Source organism: Panthera uncia, chromosome C2, assembly GCF_023721935.1.
Source record: "Panthera uncia isolate 11264 chromosome C2, Puncia_PCG_1.0, whole genome shotgun sequence".
In the NCBI taxonomy this organism is placed as follows: Eukaryota; Metazoa; Chordata; class Mammalia; order Carnivora; family Felidae; genus Panthera; species Panthera uncia.
In genome coordinates, this window is record NC_064810.1 from 110,592,500 (window position 1) to 110,614,042 (window position 21,543).

The window sequence follows — 21,543 nt, forward strand, 5'->3', positions numbered from 1 at the left end:
AGAGAGGACACTATGGTCACCAGAGACAAAGCACACACATGCATAATAAAGTGTGATGCTTTATTAGACTCTTGTAGACCATCTACACAATTCTAAAAGCTAAAGTGAGTGGAAATAAGGGCACAAGAATAACACAGACTGACAGTGACTACCATCACAAACAGAATTCAGGGACTGCTAAGTTCCTAGTAGGTGAGTCAGATTTGGCAGAGGGATTGGTAGCAAAGTGATTAAAAAATTATCTGAGGACCTCTACTGAAATGTCCATCTGTCCATCCAGATTCCAATTCCATAAATTCCAGGGGCACTCCAGCACATGAATTAATAACCCCTCATTAGGTCATTCACATAGCCACCCCTCCCCGCACTGTGTACCACTAGCCAGGTTAAGATAACTATGTTTAGATCAGCTGATGTGAAAAGGCACTTTGAAAGGCTAATTTATTCCTCCATTCTCCCCATAATGTCTAGGTTGAGTTACAGTTGTGCTATACAAAAAGGAGCAACACTATGGTTGTGAAAATTTTCTCAGAATAATGTGTCTTGTCCTCCCCATGTCCCATTTCTCTCCACTATATGACGACTCACAGTCAAAAACCTCAAAATGGTATTACCCCGTTCACTGTAATTGTGTAGGCTGTTAAATCCACGGTCACCACAGAATCCTCCAAAATACTAAAAACCTACCATCTTTAATAGCATCGAATGGTTCCATTTAGCATCCTGGAATTAACAAACACCTCTCTACCCCAGAGTTTATTTAATCCTCTAATTCAGACCTCAATTCTAAGAGGACTTAAAATATTTTCAATCCCATTTTAATGTTTCTAAAATAAGACTGCTGTATAGTTAGTGGGCACATTAAAGTGATGATGGTTTTATTCTCTAAAATGATCTTAGTAAATCAATGGGACATCTTAACACACAGGATTAGGAAAATAAATTGCAAGAAAGCATTATTCAGGTATTTTAAAGAGTCATGTTACAAAAAAAAATCAGTATTATCATGTTTCTATTTTACATAGATACCCACACCGTGGACACAAAAATTACTTTCCAGGCCAACCAAGAATGAATCATCTACATTAGTAAGATAAACATCAATAGGAATAATATGAAATATTGTGCAAGATTCAGAGATTAATAAAAAAATTACATTAATATTGAAGAAAACAAGAATCTGATTTGGCTGTTTTTACAAATTAATTGAAAATCATTTGAAATCTAGAATTTCTTACATAAAGTTTCAGGATCATATTCAGTATTTCAGGATTCTCTCAGGCTGCAGTAAGTAACATAGTTAATTCTCCTTTTATGCAGATGAGAAACATATTCAGAGATTTTCTGAAAACAAATATTTCTGTAATTCCTAAAACTTAAATTCAAGAAACTGATCTTGTAGGAAATCTTCTGGTGTGTGTATTACTAACTCTGTTACATTCATTAAACTATTTACACTATTCAATTCTCATTTCCAGATAGTATTCCAGTATTTTCTCAGCGAAACAATCAAGGTAATAGTCACCATGAAAATCTATAAATTTGTAGGGGCGCCTGGGTGGCGCAGTCGGTTAAGCGTCCGACTTCAGCCAGGTCACGATCTCGCGGTCCGTGAGTTCGAGCCCCGCGTCAGGCTCTGGGCTGATGGCTCGGAGCCTGGAGCCTGTTTCCGATTCTGTGTCTCCCTCTCTCTCTCTGCCCCTCCCCCGTTCATGCTCTGTCTCTCTCTGTCCCAAAAATAAATAAAAACGTTGAAAAAAAAATTAAAAAAAAAAAAAAAAAGAAAATCTATAAATTTGTATTAAATAGCTAAGGCAAAATTGTATCTCCACATGCACACACACTCATGCGCCAAAGACAGCACAGCCTAAACAGAAAGAAATGTATGATCACCACAAGGAAATGTGATCTACTAGGAAAAAATAATGAAAAGTGATATATTACAGAAAGAAAATCAGAAAACAAGTACAAAATAAGGTTTGGGGATCACTTCAATTCTATAAATACTGGTTTCCCTCAGACTAAAAGCCATTAAGACAATAGCTAGCAAATTAATAAATACTTACTAGGGAATTAGGGACATACAATGTTGAAAAAAATTGTGCAACAGGATATTTAAAATAATCGTTCAACTGAAAAGATGTTCAGCATCTCTCATCATCAGGGAAATGCAAATCAAAAGGACAAAGAGGTATTACCTCACACCTGTCAGAATGGCTAAAATCAAAAACACAAGAAATAACAGGTGTTTGTGAGGATGTGGAAAGAAAGGAACCCTCTTGCACTGTTGGTGGGAAGGCAAACTGGTGCAGCCACTGTGGGCATCAGTATGGAGCTTCCTTTAAAAATTAAAAATAGAACTACTTTATGATCCAGGAATTGCACTACTGGGTGTTTACACCAAAAATATAAAAACACTAATTCAAAGGGATACATGCACCCCTGTGTCTATTGCAGCATTATTTACAATAGCCAAATTATGGGAACAGCTCAAGTGTCCAGCAAGAGATGAATAAAGAAGATGTGGTATATATACACAATGGAATATTAACCATAAAAACAATGAAATCTTACCATTTGCAACAATAAGGGCAAGCTACTAGAGATTATAATGCTAAGTGAAATAAGTGAGTCAGAGAAAGACAAATATCTATCTCACTCATATGCAGAATTTAAGAAACAAAACACATGAGCAAAAGGAAAAAAGAGAGAGCCAAGCCAAGAAACAGGCTCTTAACTACAGAGAACAAACCAATTGTTACCAGAGGGGAGGTGGTTGGGGGGATGAGGGACATAGGAGGTAAGGATTTAAAGAGTACATGTATCATGATGAAAAATAAAATAATCTTTCAACATTCAATAAAATTTGAAAGCAAATATTTCTTAAGGTCAACAGTTTCAAATTTCAGCATAATACAAGCATCTGGTAGAGGCAATTATTTAACATCCCCCCGCCAGCCGTCTAGTACCATCTAGTGGTTAACATTCATTAAACAACTGAAGAAAACCTGTGTCCTATATACAGCATGTATAAAAAGTGCTAGGCCTTCCCTAGAGTCATCTTTAGTGCTGTGGACACGCACACCACCCCCACACACACACACACACACACACACAAAACAGTCCCAGAGCTGCCTAGAAAAATGTACAATGGAAATGTCCGAAAAGAGTAATTAAGACCTACAAGAAGCTGTCTTAGAGATGTAAAAAGGCCAACAGTAAACGATAAAATACACATGAATTTCATGCGGGGAGAAATACAAAAATTGACTATTCTTTCCCAACTGACACGCAGAAAATTTTTTAATTAAAAATAATTTTTCTCTAGTTTCAAAAGTACACAAAATCCTAGTAGAGTTGAAGTGGAAGAAATAAGACCTGTCTATAAAATTTTTAATTCATTAAGAAATTCAGGTATTCAAATGGCAACTTACATTTTGAATATTCTCAGTTTATCTTCTAAACCACAATGATAAGAAATCATCTAAAATGACAAAAATGGCATAACATAGCTGTTAGACCACACACTTTTTTCTTCTTATTTAAAAACTCAAGATATGGACTTAAATTGGAAATTCCTTTATTTCACACCGTTTCATAGGCAAACGTTCTTAATATAAGTGAAGTGGCCAGTTTCTCTCTGAATGATGCCAGAGAATACCCAGTGGCTGAGGTGTGGACAGTCTCCACAGCATCTCTCAGCAGTGAGCTGCATGTCTGATTGAAACAGCCTAACTCATGAACAAGGGACGAGAACAGTCACCAGATTTCCCAGAGCCTCCTGTTCCATGTCTGAGTTTAAATGTTATAAACGAGACTTTCCAATAACACTCTGGACTTGTTTACCTACACACATATGCAGACAAACACACGGCATGTGTAACCAGAGCTAATGGATTTAGTATAATGAACGTGACTCGGTCCCTTAACCTGTGATAGTTTTCTAAAATCACATTCCACCAAATACTGAGACAAAACAATGGCAACAATAACAACAACTCCAAATTTGACAAACTGGCCTCCTGTGTAGTATTGCCTACATTGAGAACCCTGATCCAGGTTCTTAAACCATCAGCGCACAGAGAGAATATGTCCAAGGTTTCAAGCAAAATAAAAACCCAGGTTTCGAGATACCAACAAGGCCTAAACAAATTTGGGAGGCATAAGGTATTAGTCATAAATAATAAGGCAGGTTTTTTTTTATTCTCACTTCTTCCAAGTCTATATGCAAGCTTCATTAGATGCCTACTTTGAGGGCACCTGGGTGGCTCAGTCGGTTGAGCATCCGACTTTGGCTCAGGTCGTGATCTCATGGTTCATGAGTTCAAACCCCACGTTGGGCTCTGTGCTGACAGCTCACAGCCTGAAGCCTGCCTTGGATTCTGTGTCACCTTCTCTCTCTCTCTGCCTCTCCCCTGCTCATACTCTCTCACTCTCAAAAATAAACAAACATTAAAAAAAAAAAAGGCCTACTTCGAAGTCTAATATGTTCTCTGCAAATGCTATTTGAAAGACAGCTATGTATACCCCATAGATACCCTTAAAATAGCAGGTTAAAAATAAAGATAATATGGGAATGCAAGCTGGTGCAGCCACTCTGGAAAACAGTTTGTAGGTTCCTCGAAAAACTAAACATAGAACTACCCTACTACCCAACAATTGCACTACTAGGTATTTATCCAAGGGATGCACATATGCTGTTTCAAAGGGACACATGCACTCCAATGTTTATAGCGGCACTATCAACAATAGCCAAAGTTTGGAAAGAGCCCAAATGTCTATCGATGGATGAATGGATAAAGAAGATGTGGGATATATATACAATGGAGTATTAGTCGGCAATCAAAAAGAATGAAATCTTGCCATTTGCAACTACATGGATGGAACTGGAGGGTATTATGCTATGTGAAAATAGTCAGAGAAAGACAAATATCATATGACTTTACTCATAGGAGACTTTAAGACACAGAACAGATGAACATAAGGGAAGGGAAACAAAAATAATATAAAAACAGGGAGGGGGAAAAACGTAAGAGACTCATAAATATGGAGAACAAACAGAGGGTTACTGGAGGAGGTGTGGGAGGCGGGGATGGGCTAAATGGGTAAGGGGCACTAAGGAATTTACTCCTAAAATCACTGCTGCACTATATGCTAACTAATTTGGATGTAAAGTCATAGATAGATAGGTAGATAGATAGCAGATTCTTTAACAGTGGGGGGGGAAAAGAATGTTACTGAGCACTTTTATGTGCTTAGTATGTACTAGTTATATTTTACCTCACTTAAACTAGGTCATTGTTTAATAATAATAAGTAGTAACCAATACATTACCATGGATACTTTCTGGTACAAAAACATGTGTTACCTGTCTTTTCTCTTGAAAGATAATCTTATAGTACACATTTCAAATAAATGAAATCCTAAAGTGAAAAGAAATTTAAAAAATTAAAAAAATAAAGATAATAAAGGGGTGCAAGTGTGGCTCATTGGTTAAGCAGCCGATTTCAGCTCAGGTCATGATCTCCTAGTTCGTGAGTTTGAGCCCCACGTCGGGCTCTGTGCTGACAGCTCAGAGCCTGGAGCCTGCTTCGGATTCTGTGTCTCCGTCTCTCTCTGCCCTTCCCCTGCTCACGTTCTGTCTCTCAAATGTTAAAAAAAATATTTTTAAATAAAAAATAAAATAAAGATAATAATAATGATGACTAAGTCTTACATAAGGCTTACCCAGTCACTGTCCCAAGGACTTTACATAAAATTTTTACTTCCCACAACAAGAAGTAGCTATTATCTCCACTTTACAGATGAGGAAACTAAGACATGCTTAAGGGAACATGGCTGGGAAGTGAAGAGATAGTAGCAGGTTAGAAGCCAGGGAGTCCACTCGGCTACAGGGACTGCATCACTTTCTCTTCCCATGTCAGGAAGGCACCTTACCCTTAAACTCAATTAACAGCACCACCACCCACCCAGGCACCTGAACTAGAAATCGGAGTCATCCTACGAGCCCCTCCTTCCCTCACTCCCATTAACAACTCTGCACCCAATTCTGCCCATCCACCCTCAGATATGGCCAGTCCATGTCTCTGTCCCACCTGGCCCTGCACTCAGCTTAGCTCAGACCCAGAGGGAGGCTGTGTGGTCTCAGGGACAAGCAAAGATTTGGGAGCAAGACAGACCTGAATCCCAACCATGTGTCACACTGAGGGAAGAAAATCAGCCACTGCCAGGACTTTAAACTAATGGCATTACTGCTTGAGGCCTTGAGTTTTCTGCTCCTTCCCAGTCCCATGCAAACTATTTTCTAGTACTTTTAGCACTGAATGGTTATTTTTTTTTTAAGTTTATTTATTTATTTTGAAAAAGAGCAAGCAAGGGTGGGGCAGGGAGGGAGGGAGAAAGAGAATCCCAACCTCTGTGCTGACAGCACAGAGCCCAACATGGGGCTCAATCTCATGAACTTTGAGATCCTGACCTCAGCCAAAATCAAGTCTGATGCTCAACCAGAGGAGTCACCCAGGTGCCCCAACACTGAATAATTATTTTCTAATGAAATAAAACTAACATTTATTGGGCACTCCCTATGCACCAAGCACTGTTCTTAGTCCTAAATCCACCCATTTCATCCCCAAAACACGAGGAAGCCCTAGCATTACCCCCATGTTAGAAATGAAGAGGTTCAATAATATTTCCAAGGTCACACAGTTCAAAAATGCGGTTTCTTGGGTCCAGACTCTGCCAATGTGATTCCAGAAGCTCTGGTCTTAATCATGGCTCAATACTGAAACGAAATACCTCAAGGTTACTACTGATACTACCGAAATCCTTGCTAATTATTTATGCCACCAAATGTAATTAACAGGAATAAACTCCATCAATACTGCAAATAAAGCTTGGCTTTAAGTTGAAAAGGTCTCTCAACCAAAGCTCCAATAATTTATCTAATAAACATGAAAGACAACACTATTGAGAGAAGAGGATGTTAAGTGAAGCCCATCAATCATGCTTATTTGATCATTTCATTCTCTCATAATTAAGATGAGCATATAACTCACTGTCAAGACCTGGATACTTTTGAGAGTTTAAGTCTCACTTGTGGAGCTGACACAACAGGTGTATACAGGCACAGCGTGGGCAAACCAGGACATATGGCCCCCATGCTAGTGACACATAACAAAATTTGTGTCTACATTATGATTTTGTTATGATTTTTATATTTTAGTTAAACAAGCTACTTAGGACAAGGGAAAAGAACTCAAGGAATCCAGCCATCACATCAACAAGAAGCCCCCAACGTGAAGCTTCTTCCACCAAGTTTACTAACGAAAACTGAACCCCTGGAGTCAACAAAAACTCTCTAATGGATGCTTCCTGGAAGTGCGGATGATGTTTTCTAGGTTAGTATTTGTTGCTAGCAGTTTTGCGTAATGCCACAAGAAAGAACATAGCCTACCTAAATGGAGTATTTTTGTTTGCTTTTGCTTAATGAAGGAACACATTATCTAATTCTAGTCTAAATTCTTTCTGTCTTTCACAGCAAGACCACCATGTATCTTTCTTAGCACTATCAATTATTAAGAGCAAAATTTATGATTGGGAGGATTTCAACCCATTTGAGACAGAGGCTGCATTCGCCCTTCTCAGGCAAAGGCTTCCATGGAGACACTCAACAGGCTGGTCAGGAGGCAGAGCCACAAGAGGGCCCAGGTGTCAGCTAACTTTCACAGCAGGATTAGATCAACGCCACCTGCAGGAAGTCTGTAAGGCTTCTGAAAGAGGCTGATGAAGCCCCACCCTGTTCAAGAGGAACAGAGGTTCCAAACTAGCCTTCAGGTCATGATGAAGTCACACGAGCCTAGCCAAATGTCCTCATTTAACACGCCTAGTGATCCTTGAGGATCATAGGGTAGCAGCAAGTACAAAACACAGAAACTTGGCCACACTGACTCTTTTGTTATGATTACGCCGACTGGTCCACACAAAACAGAGGGAGAATCACTGCTGTGCTCAAATTATTAACTAAAGAGATATGCAGCTCTCTACAGCATGAATTGCCTAAAACCACAAAGAATTTCTCAGTCCTGCTGCTGAGGAAATTAAATTGCCAGGGACAAACACAATCCTCACACAATCCAGAAGGACAAACAAATATGTTCAGCTAACATTGGCGTGCTGGGCACAGAAACTGACACGGCATACTTTCAGGTGTGGCCTACGCTTTGGGCGAAAACTGGAAAAAAGAAACTGCATGCGATCACCCACAACACTTCCTCTGACTTCAGTTAGGCTCAAATTCTCTGAAGACTACCCACAAAGCCTTCCCCTAAACTGGCTAGGATGAGCTCCTCCCACACACATCACACACAGCATGAGCAAGTACAATCGGTTTGTCAGAACTCTGGGAAAGTTTATCTAACAGAAATGAAGTAATTCTCTACATTCTTAAGTCTCATTCCTGCTCGAGGATTCCACTCTCAAGATTTCTCAAGGCTCATCTTCCTAACCTGTTCTAACAATTTACTAAAGAGCTGAGCAGTTACAGCACTAAATACATGGTCTTATAAATCCTCTCAATCACCTGACCTAGGATGAATCAATATACAGATCAGGGGCTCAGAAACCTACAAAAAGGAGTTCAAAACCATGCAGAAGCAAGTACTTACACGATACCCCTAGGATAATATTATTAAAAATAGTCACAGTCCTTGTTTTAGATTAATTACATCAGCTAACTTTTTACCTACAGAATTAGAGCATCCTGTAGTGGATAGTCTCAGCCTCCTCATATTTTAGAAACACACATTCACTCAACACGCACTTCTGAGCACCTACTACGGTAGCGGGCACTGGGGCAACCCAAACAAACCAGCAAGTACAGCCACAGCCCATGCTAGCCAGGGCAGGTTTTAAAAACACAGGCCACATGGGATGAATACTACCACCACCAAGGTATCAGGGACACTTCCAGAAAAGTGACCACTAAGGCAAGTCTTAAGGTCAGACGGAAGCAGAATGATGATTATCAGAAATGGTGCATTGCAGAGAAGCGGAGATGGTAAAAAAAAAATGCCCTCTTCTACTTCCTCATTATCTTTCCAAGATATACAGAGAAGAGGAAATACATGCACCGAAGTTTTTGTTTTCTTTTAACAGTTAAAGTTCTCCATGTTGACTGTTTGCTAATAACATCAACTGAAATTCATTCCTTCTGATTCTTAAGGTCAAACACAATCTAACACCAGCAACACAGAAAATCTATTTGAGCATTTCAACTAATTGGGACAAGGTATTCAACACATAACTCACCATTAGTGCCACCCCCAATTGAGGTTTCGTAGAGTATCTACACAATATGTAAATATTGTGTATATCAATGCATGTTATAAACTGTCACTTCTGTCATCCTACCAGAAGGTGGACATATTGCACCAAAAGTCTGTTTCTCCAATATAACTCTCAGAGCTAAGTACACAACTGCCATCGAATTCACTCATTTCAAGAAGTTAAAAAATAACAAAAAGCATTGTTTTCAAATAAAATCAGCTAAGTATGTTTAATGGCATAATTCCTACCACTCCACCACTCTAAACCAATTCACTGACTTGGGCAGGATTTAATGCTTCACACAGAGAAACACAAAAAGGCCATGTCTGTACTCAGTTTTCCTGCCAGGTTATACTTTTTAAAGTACATCAACAATCATTTTACTACAAAACAAAAAATTCATGGCATTCTCAATTATGACCTCCCTCCTCAGCATGACAATTAGAACCCTCCACATTGTGGCCCACTCCACCTTTGCTGACTTTCTATCCATGGTACCCTCGCTGTCACCATGTTTTTAAATCCCAGATTGAAATTCACCCCAATTTGTAAATAAAAAAGCCATTTAGTAAGAACCAAAGACCATCTCCTTCAGAGAGCCACTTCCAAACCTATTTCCTTTAAATATCTCTGTAAATTCATACAATGTTCATATAGGGCCTTTTACTAACATCCTCTGTCATTCTTATCAATAGATTTCTCAATGTCCAGTAGAATCCTACATGTATTCACACACCCCAACATGCACACACAACTATAAATCACTTGCCAGCAAAAACTTTTATTTTTTAATGTTTATTTGTTTTTGAGAGAGAGCAAGCGAGAGTGAGAGAGACAGCACGACAGCGCATGCACAAGTGGGGGAGGGGCAAAGAGAGAAAAAGAATCCAAAGCTGGCTCCAGACTCTGAGCTGTCAGCACAGATTCCGAAATGGGGCTCAAACTCATAAACTGACTGGAGCTCGAACTCATGAACTGTGAAATCATGACCTGAGCCAAAGTCAGATGCTCAACCAACTGAGCCACTCAGGCACCCCAACATTTTTTTTAATGATGTAACCCAGTAAATAGCTGCTATGCTTAAAATAAATTCATTGAAAATGTTCTTACTTATCTAAGGGCTGATCAATAGGGACCAAATAAATAAATTATGGAATACTAAAGAACTATGAAAAAAGAACAAGGAATTTCTACCAGGCTAATGTGATTAAGTCCCCAAGACAGCATGTTGAGAAAAAGCAAAGTGCACACGTGTGTGTTACCATGCAAAGAAGCAAATGAGGAAAATCTGGGATAAAGCACTAACAATAAAGTTGTTTCTGTACTTATTTAAAGATTTTGGGATAAGGAACAAAACAGGACATTTATGGAACCAAGAAGAAACAAAGTCAGCTTTTAAGGACAGCTGACAACAAGCTGGATGGAAACTGACTGGAAACAATAACAGACATATTTGGGGATTACGTTAATCCCACTCTATTTGTAGTACGAATACACAAGGGATATTTATATATAACCATTCTTAGTCCTGAAAAGACAGAGTCCAGCCTGGAAACAGTGTTGGAGAAAGGAAATGTAAATGTGTCTGTGAGCATGTGGGTGGTAGTAGCCATCATCTCGAGGGTATGTGAAGAGTTCTGAGAAAAAGATGTATCAGGATGAAGTCATACAGTACTCTTTGGGTTCCAAAAAGGAAATGGGAAGGGGCTGCAGGAACACAGAATTATACAACATAAATCAAACAGTACAGAAGAAAACATTTTTTTAATCTTTTTGTTTCTTTTTTTTTTTTTTTGATAGCAAGAATCCTGAAAGCAGGGAACATGACCTCTACCTACTTATTATTTTATTATTATTAATATGATCATTAATATTTGTATTGAGTCTGGTATCTAGTGGGCTGAATATAACAAACATCTAATTTTAAAAATACATAATGATATGATCAATAGTTTGTCAGGATAAAACACTTTTGCAAACCTTAATAATACACTTATTTCCAATTCCAAGAGAGAAATACCTGTACAAGATCATCTTCACATTTAAGCATATCCACAAAATGCCCAGGATACACCTCAAGGAAATACAAAATGGTGGCAGGGCCAATCTGCACTCCTGCGTTGAAACAGGCTGAGTCATCCACAAATGTGCCCATATTTCCCATAACTCCACATTCTGGGATGGCTGGGGCCAGTTTCCAAAACCTAGGTGACACAGTGAGGTGCACAGAAAAAGGAAGACTCCACTCTTAAGACTTTTCTGCTAAGAGGGAGTAACAGCAGACAGTATAAGAACAGATTTACATCATTCATTTGCACCCAGTGGAGAAAAAAACCGATGAGAGAAGTGATCGGAAATATAAAACTATGAAAATAAAAATATAAAATATAAAAGGCCTCAGGAGAAGTCAGACAACATTGTTTTTGTTGCATAAGCCTCCTTTTGATACCCTTCCTTCCTCCTTGGGTTTCGCCTCATCTTTGGCTGCTCTAGTCTTTCTCTCTCACTACGTCTATGAATGCTCACCTCATTACCACCACCCTCCTGGTACTCTGATCATCAAAATTTCTGCTCTCAGGGCAGACATCTGCATGGGTGTCCAAAGACAGAGCAACAACTTATAAGGGGACCCCAGCAGCTGGAGTGAGCTGAACAGAAGAACAGGTCTAGAGGTAGGGCATCTGCCCAGAAGATGAAAGTTCCTCCAAGTGTTATATGATCAGAGGCTCCAAAACAGGAAGGCAGGGATGCTCACACTTGGCCACATTTCAGATTTACCAGAAGACATTTGAAAATATAGATTCCTCAGCCAAAACCACAAGGATTCTGATTTGCTTTATTTGATGAAGTGTCTTGGAATTTGCATTTTTAAAGCTCACCAGGTGATGTTGATGGCCAGTCAGATATAGAAACAAACAATGACTTCAAAAGAGTCACAACTGGGGCGCCTGGGTGGCTCAGTCAGTTAAGCATCCATTTCAGCGCAGGACATGATCTTGCAGTTTGTGAATTCAAGCCCCGCATCAGGCTCTGTGCTGAGAGTGCAGAGCCTGGAGCCTGCTTCAGATTCTCTGTCTCTCTCTCTCTCTGTCTCTGACCCTCCCCCAATCGCACTCGCCTCTCTCTCTCAAAAATAATAAACATTAAAACAAAACAAAACAACAACAACAAAAAGATCAGAACTGCTAGGTAAGCAGAGGGCAAATGGGACAGTCCAGAGGCCGGGGGCAGGAAGAGGTAGCAGCTCTGGGTATTTCCTTCAACAGTCTCCCAACCGTGAAAAGATGAACCACAAGACCTGGCCTTGCCGCCATCAGTTGGGTCCTATGGCCCAAAACTCTACTAAGGCAATTTGTCTTGAGACATGCAGTCTTAAGAACACAAGATGAACAGACAACTCACCAAGTTCTTCTTGGATGCTTACATGTTCATCTTCCCTCAATTCCAAGCCTTACCCTCTGCCTCTACCGCCGGCCCTGACGTCTGGAGTCTGCCATCTGCCTGCCATCACTCTCTTTGCATTCCTCATCTCACACTAAAATGCGGTGTGATTACACTCAGCAGTTTTTGATGAGAAAATACACTTTTCTTGTGTTCCCAACAAGGACAGTCCCGGTGTACCGGACTCTCAGATGCTTCGTGAATTAACAAATCTGTGTTCTCTATTCATCTGATTCTAAAAAACACCCACAGGGCTGGGGAAGGAATCCTCGACTGTGGCTCTGAAGGCCAGCTGCAAAGTCCAGTCCTGCCACCTACTAACTTGGACAACTTAAGTTTGCTGCGGCTCTATTTTCTCACTGTAAACACAGGCATGGTTACCCCTCAAATGGCTCCCATGTGAATTGGCTGTAAAAGGATCTAATACAAAGAAAGTGCTTCTGAGCTGAGTGTGGGAGTGTGCATCTGTGGTTTGATCCAGTTTTTGGCAATGAATGTTCCACTTGAGTCCCCAGCTGTCCTCTCCATGCCATCTTGCCCTGCTACCTGCCAATACAAGTATAGACAAATGCCACAAACGGGCTTCCCACAAGTCAGGTTTTGTTTAGACTTACATTAATCTGAAAAGTCTTTGATTTAGATAACAACGTGCAAAATTGGGGGAGACCTAAAAGTACAGTCAAGAGCACAAGATCCAAGAACTGCTCTGCCAGAGTCCAAATCCCAGCTGGAGGAACTGTGGAAACTTACTTAGGATTGCTGTGCCTGTTTCCTCATCTATTAAGAAAAAAGGTGGGGGAGGGGATAGGAATGGAACCCACCCAGCTGACAGAGTTGTGAGAACTCAGCGAGTTGAAACACATAAAACACATTTAGAACAGGCCATACACTCAGCACTGGCTCATCCACAGATGAGGCAACACTGGACCCTGACAAGCTCCAGCCATGGCAGCTGACCCCATGGGTGGGCCACGAGCTCCCTACTTCATCATTTCTTCATCCCTCTGGGTCTTACACACCATCTACCTCACTTATCTAGACTACCAGCCATCACATGACCACCTATATAGGGCTATCTCCTTGGCCTTGGACTTTGCAAGACCTGGTACCGGGAGGAAAACAAGCAGGTCCAGTGAATTTAACTACATTTCCTCCCAGTCACCCTCAGTAACAGGTATGTAGTGCACTCCATGGCGATTACAAGCAGCATAAGAGAGCAAGGGGACAATTAATGGGTGCTTCTGGGACTGCGAGAATAAACAGTGCCTCCAGCTATAAATCAGGGAAGTCTTCAGAGCTGCAGCTAAGAGACTATTAGTGCCAAATCATCCATTTAATCAGCGTCATGTTTACATCCAAAGGGCTCTGTAGTGCGCCTGGTAATAATAACCAGGCTCTGAAGGCTAGTCCCTACCTCCATGTATTTACCCACCACAGCTCGTTGCAGCTGAAGCCAACGAGCCTGGAGCCTATACGCACACAGGTGTTCTTAGCCCCAGCAGTCCAGGCAGCAGCAAGCACTGCACGGGCCCGTGCTTCATGAGGGAAGAGACCTGGGTCTGAGTCACAACTCCATGTCCAGGGACTGGGATACTGCTTACCACATAGTACATACAAAGTATCTAGAACAGCACCTGGTTTATCAGAAGCATATAAACAAGTGCGAACATTTATTGTGACTGCTAATCTATACGTTTTTTAAGCAAACTGAACTTTATAAGCGAAACCATGAGCCCATAATCTGGCAATGGAACAACCTGAGTGAACACACCTGGTATTCAGGCATCTTATAAAGGACATTAGAGGTCATGGTTTTCTTTCTTTCTTATCAGGTACTGAGTCACACTTTGATAAGGGCTTTGCACCCAAACACTGAGTGCTTCTCAATCTAACTGCACACTCTAGTTCAATAGGAAAGGTACTGGAGCTCTCTTCAGGACATGACAAATTATACCAGGTAACTTGAACTAAAAATAGGAAGTGGGTCCTGCCTCTCGCCTTCCAAACAGCACAAACCAAGCAAAACGTCAACAAGCTATGTGTTTACCTGAAGTACTACTCCTGATCTGTCAGTAATGCTCAAATATGGAAAAATTAATGTGGAGAACAAGTGACAACAGCAGCACCTCTTATCTAACACATGTGGCCACTGATGTCAAAATGCTTATTTACTCCAATGCTGGTTCTGCATTTCCAGGTCACCCCAATCACCACCTATTTGTGAGCAGCTAGTTACACTGGGTGGCTGTTGCCAAGTTCCTCCTACCAGTGTATTTCAGACAGAACCACGTCTTACCCACCACAGCTGCCACCGTGGACTACCACAAGTTGATCTGGCAAAGATTAAGAAGAAAATCTATTTAGATTGTTGCCTAGCTCTTCGCTTGCCAAATGATGTGGTGATGTTGAAAAAAGTAGAAAATTTCAAGAAGGGGGGGTGGGGTGGAAGCCAGGGTTACTTTGGATCACTGAAGGAAAAGAAGTAGCACAAAGGCCAGCCTGACACCCACAGAGATCCAAACATCTCTCTTCTGTTTCCATTTCCTGGCAGCAGTGAGTAAATTCTGACTGACCAATTCAGCTGTGACAGGAGACCCATTATTTTGTGGTTTCTGTCAAGTTCCTGATTCTCATCTGTTCTTCAAGATGAGCAAGAACTCTGCGTGTAACAGACTTTCTCTGGAGTGTATATTGAGACGTATTCTGAAATGAATGCTGTTTGACTCACAGTCCAAGGGCTGCAGACAGGTAAGGAAACATTTTCTGTGAGATAACGTGAGCGCGTATGAGTGGTGTTATGAGAACAGAAATGATCTGTGCGCTGGGTGGCAAGAATGCCCGGTAACACTAGATGATTCCCCATTCTTAGTAAGTCGCTTTTTGTTTGAGCACTATAATTGGTTGCTATGGGATTATATTTGCTCATACTGAGTCTGGGATCCAAATCTGAAATTTTATCATTGATGACTACTTAGGATTTCCAATTTGGGTTATTCTGTGAAGAAGACACATCAAAGAGAGTGCCTAAAGGTATTTATGCAGGACAAACATTTTTAAAGGTTGTAAACGTATATCAAAATTGCCTCTAAGAACTATACAATCTATTATTACTACACATATAAGTCAGTGTGAATGTTTGTTTGTACTTGTATGAGTCCACATATAACATAGTTATTACCTGTATGGACATATACTCATAAAGGTAAAAGCCTGTGTCTTTGCTGGTGTTGGCATAACGTAACCCTACTAATATCTAGTAAGATATTTATTTGCCTTTAAAAAGAGTTATAAGCTACAAAAACACCTATGCATAACAAAAAATTGAGTTAATCTGCTACTTACTATGGTTTATGACTAATCAGCTAAATTATTACAAATATTTTAAACATTCTGAATTTAAATTACACACAGGGGAATTCTACAATGTGACCATATTCAACCAATCTCAAGCAATCCATCTAGTCCAGAAATATTTTTTTTTAACTTTTTATTTCTTTTCATGAAGAGAGAGAGAAAGCAGGGGAAGGGCAGGGAGAGAGGGAAACAGAATTCCAAGCAAGTTCCACGTTGTCAGCGCGGAGCCCGATGTAGGGCTGGATCCCACAAACCCAGAGATCACAACCTGAGTCAAAATCAAGAGTTCAATGCTCAACTGACTGAGCCACCTAGGTACCCCCAGAAATAATTTTTTTGGTAAAGTACACCTAATCCTATGGAGAAAATCAATCAAAAATCACACTGGTTTAAAAAAACACACACACACACATTGTAGTTCACATATTCTTCTTAAGAAAAACAGACTTAAAAACAATTTTAGCACTACAAAACTTAAATATCATTGATAAGTTATAAAAAAACAAGAAAACATAATATACTCACCATAAAATATCAGAATAATATACTTTCATCATTTTTGAGCCTACAAATTTTATACTCCAATAAAATCCATAAATACACAATAATCGTATGCACACACATACACAACCGGTAACATACACATAAACTGTAAGTTATCGCATCCATTATAGTGTGCTAAGGAAGAAATGAGGGCACAAATGAGATACTCAAAGCATGAAGACACAATAAGGGGAAGTGGGCAGGGTGTGGGGAAAGAATTGCCATTGACTGAGATATTATAGTGCCCACCTCACACTTGAAGAAGCATGTAAAGAGCATTCACTACCCTGACGAAGACCATCCAGCTGATCTCACCATGAGCCTGAGCCCTTGAGCACATGCAAGGCACTGGTACTCCATTCATGGCAGCTCCCAAAGGCCACAGGGTTTCAATCAGCCCAAACTTACCACTGCTACACCTGCTCCCTCCCCTTCCACCGCACCCTACCCAATCACCAATCAGCAGGTCCTAAAATCCTCTTGGACTGCTTTCATCCTCAACCATGCATTTGTAGGATAGTATTTTTTTAATTAATTTTTTAAATGTTTATTTCTTGAGACAGAGCACAAGCAAGAGAGGGTCAGAGAAAAAGGAGGGAACAGAGGATCTGAAGAGGACCTGGAGCAGGGAGCTGACCACATACAGCAGGGAGCTCCATGTGGGGCTCAAACTCACAAACTGATCACAAGATCATAAGATCATGAGATCACAAACATCACTACCTGAGCTAAAGTCAGTTGCTCAATCAACTGAGCTACTCAGGCACCCCTGGAGGATAGTATTTATAATTCTCTGGCTATAACAATGTTCGACCTAGTATCAGGCACACATATTAGGGGGGAAGTTATACTTAAAACATAAAACTATCTCTGACATCTTTTTTTAAATTTGTTTTTAATGTTTATTTATTTATTTTTGACAGAGAGAGAGAGAGAGAGAGAGAAACAGAGCAGGGGTGGGCAGAGAGAGAGGGACATACAGAATCAGAAGCAGGCTCCAGGCCCTGAGCTGTCAGCACAGAGCCCGATATGCGACTTGAACTCACTAACTGCGATATCATGACCCGAGCCAAAGTTGGACGCTCAACCAACTGAGCCACCCAGGCGCCCCTATCTCTGACATCTTTAAATAGAGTACAACAGTTGGGTTGGGGGAAAGGTGGCAATAGAAATTAAAGTCTCTCCTGGGGCACCAGGGTATCTCAGTCGGTTGAGTGACTTCGGTTCAGGTCATGATCTCATGAGTTCAAATCCCGCATTGGGCTCTCTGCTCTCAGCACAGAGCTGGCTTTGGGTCCTCTGTCTCCCTCTTTCTCTGCCCCTCTCCCAGTAGTGCTCTCTCTCTCTCTCTCTCTCTCTCTCTCTCTCTCTCTCAAAAATAAAAATAAACATTTAAAAAAACATTAAGGAAAAAAAAAGTCTCTCAAAGGCAGAAGACTCAAGGTGGGGGGTGCCACATTAAAACAGCTAATGCATGGGAGGGGCGATGGGCTAAATGGGTAAGGGGCATTACGGAATCTACTCCTGAAATCATTGTTGCACTGTATGTTAACTAATTTGGATGTAAATCAAAAAAATAAAACTTAAAAAGTAAATAAATTAATTAAAACAAAACAAAAAGACCTTCCACAAAGAAAAAACAACGAATCCATACACTAAGTAGCCAGTTACTAAGTAATTACCTTCTAGGAGGCCAGGCCACCAAGCTCCCTGAGTCCCATTCCCTGATGTAAAGCTGATAACATCAGTACAAAACTGCTACAGGACTCAAATAGATCATGTATGTCAAGTCTTTAACACAGTAAGACAGGAAGCATTGAGTAAATATGGGCTGACATCATTTTGTTTTCACTATCATAAAGACCTCAAGGTAAATGTATATGTAATTATATAGAAGACCACTGGAAAACAGAAGAAGGGGGCATGGGAGAAAGGAAGGAGAGAGGGAGGAGGGAAGGAAGAAAAAAACAGTCAAGGTTATTTGCCACTAGATCTAAGATGCTTCTGAAGTCAAGTGTGGACAGAGGAATATTGTTGCCTTCAGAGTGAATTTAGGTGTTGAAGCTTCCTAGGCCAATGCCTTTATGGTAAGAAACCAGAAGTCACATTTATTTCATTCGGTTTCCGCATTTCCTTGAAAGTTAGCTGTCTCAACCTGCCAGCATGGGCAGTCTCTGGCATACCAATAACAGACCAGTCCAGAGATGACAGGCTGATGCCAACATGAGCTTACTCTGCCACCTTCCTCATGGGTATCTGCACTTGCAGAAGACTGCCTAATAGAGGATGACTGAACAATAAGGAGAGTTTCTTTCAAATGAAAATTACACCATCAGTGCAAGAGTGCCAAGCTCTTCTAGGTAGAACAGTCGTTCTTAAAGTGTCCCAAGACAAGATGCAACAACATCACCAGGGAACTTGTTAGATATGCAAATTTTTTACCCCAGGACTACTGAATTATGAAATTTTGGGAGTGAAGCTTAGCAATCTGTGTTTTAACAAGCCCTCTAGGTGATTTTGCTGCATAATTTTGAATTCCACTGGGTAAAATGACCATACATCCTGGGACAGGGTTAGGCTTGATTGTAAATAGTACAATTTTGTACTACCTAAGTGGACACTTCCTACTTAAGTGACCTGGTTTGGACAATAAATTATATGATCATCCTCACATTTCAGAGTGGATACTATAAAGGATGGGCTCTATTTACTACTTGGGATGTCAAATTAGCTTCCAGTCTGCTGCCACATTCTGGTAGTAAACCCACAGAGTCCCTGTATGTTGAAAAATGCATTGCCTCATAAAAGTCTAGGGGGCAAGGATCCTATCTTTCCCCCAAAATTACCCACTAACAAACTATATAAAATTCTCAGCTTCCTGAGTATCATATGGGATCAAGTTCCCTCCATCAGGTCTTTAAAATTCTTTTAATTAAATCTTCTGGCTCCTCCACGGGGAGTTTTCTAGGGTGCTAGTTGGTAGAAGAAAAAAGTACAAACCTAGTAGGTAATTTACTAGCCTTATTTGTATCATAATAATAACTTAACTATATTAATTCCCAGAAAAACTAAGTTTGCCACAAAGCTTCCCAATCCACCTGTTCTTTTAAAGGCAAAGTTAAATGTTGGTTATATGCTTTTGGATCTGATCAATTTTTGACTCCTTTGAAATGCTCTGTCTTGACACAGCCTGAATTAAATTGCTGGGTTTTTATTCAACTCTGAAGTCTTCCTTCTGTTGTTTCTGAAAAGCATCAAAGGCCTCGGATATCATGTTCTGACCCTTCATCTCTCAGATAAGAAAATAAACATACAGGGACGGTGGCTTCTACTCAATTACGTAACATCTGTTGTCGAACTCAAGATGTCAGAGAAAAACCATCAGCTATTTGGCAGCTCAGACTTGGCCCAAAGGAGACTGTGTACTTTGGTGTAGTCACTGGGACAGAAAATCTGATTCTCAATTTTTCAGGATCACACGCACTGATTTTCATATAGTCACTATACTATAGCAACAATTTACACCAAGCAGACTTGCAATATGTCAAGTTCTCCTTTACTGTGGGAAAGATACCTGGCTGGAAAGCAAGACTCACCCATTGCTTATAGGATCTTCCCAGTGAGTTCGGTGCTAGGGTCAATGGTTTGATAGATAAGCTCATAGAAGGCTTCCTCTAAATAAGGAATGTTTCCATCCTGATACAGAGGGTAAATGAAATCTTCTTCCCATTCTGGACATATTTCAGTCATTCATTAATTCAGTAAAGACTCATTGCATACCATGTGTACCATGTGCCCACCATGATTCTAGATGATGCTCAGGAGCTGGCCTACAGCAGACTCCCTGACCTCACGGAGCTTACATTTTAATGGGCACCAAGACAAGCCTTGACATCTTCAATGTTACAACAATCTTTGAACATATTGTAATGGAATAGATTATATTTTATTTATTTAATTTTATTTGTTTATATTTATTTGATGTAATAGATTATATAGATTATATTTTAATTTTCTTTATAGAGATCTGAAGGGCACCTAATCTCATCAGAAGCCAACCAATATTTACAGACTTGATCCAAATCCATGTCCTAACCCTGTTATAAGCTGATACCCTACATATACTGATGACAAACACAGGATATGGAAAACAATACAAATTTCAGTTAAATATTGTAGGAATTGGCCTTAGCATTTAATATTCTCTTTTTCCTGGCCCTGAAACTGCCTACCTATGTTTCTGCATAAGGATCTCACTGTCTCTTCCCCTACTATAAATATCTCTGCACGCACCATTTTTACAGAAGTGAAAAACGGGAAGAGAAAGGGTATACTGAAATTAAAAGAAAATCTAGGGGCACCTGGGTGGCTCAGTCAGTTAAGTGTCAGACTCTTGGTTTCAGCTCAGGTCATGATCTCATTGTTCATGAAGTCGAGCCCTGCATTAGGCTCCATGCTGACAGTGCGGAGCCTGCTTAAGATTCTCTGTCTCCCTCTCTCTCTACCCTTCCACAGCTCATGCATGCACTCTTTCTCTCTCTCTCAAAATAAACAAATAAACTTAGGGGGAAAAACAAAGAAAAGAATACCTAAAATTGAAGGTTAGCTGTCTTGTTATCACTGAATCTATGAAGAGTCATACAGCAGCAGCCCTTATTACTAGTGCCATGGAGACAGGTAGTTTGTTAACAAAAAAAGGGAACAAAGTCAGAATCAGTGTTAGAAAAGGAGATCTCCTTTAAATACATTACTTTAAATTAAAATACTTAATGTACCCCTACTGCCTAATCTTTTGGGGTTGTGGCCAGACTATTTTGTCTGGGGATGGGTCTGCTAATTTTCCTTCAAAAACCAGAACTGTAGCATACTGCCAGTCATGTC

General features: G+C 40.3%; 2 protein-coding genes across 18 annotated transcripts in view; one reads left to right on the forward strand and one right to left on the reverse strand.

Annotated features, from left to right (window-relative positions):
• MED12L (mediator complex subunit 12L) overlaps positions 1 to 21,543 on the reverse strand; it is a 336,247-nt gene that overhangs the window by 139,609 nt on the left and 175,095 nt on the right. The gene's annotated exons all lie outside the window — the stretch shown is intronic.
• Positions 15,031 to 21,543, forward strand: part of P2RY14 (purinergic receptor P2Y14) — a 56,507-nt gene continuing 49,994 nt past the window's right edge. For both annotated transcript variants that reach the window (XM_049629683.1, XM_049629685.1), the window contains exon 1: positions 15,031 to 15,513. The gene's annotated coding sequence lies outside the window, so the exon portion shown is untranslated. The remainder of the gene's footprint in view (positions 15,514 to 21,543) is intronic.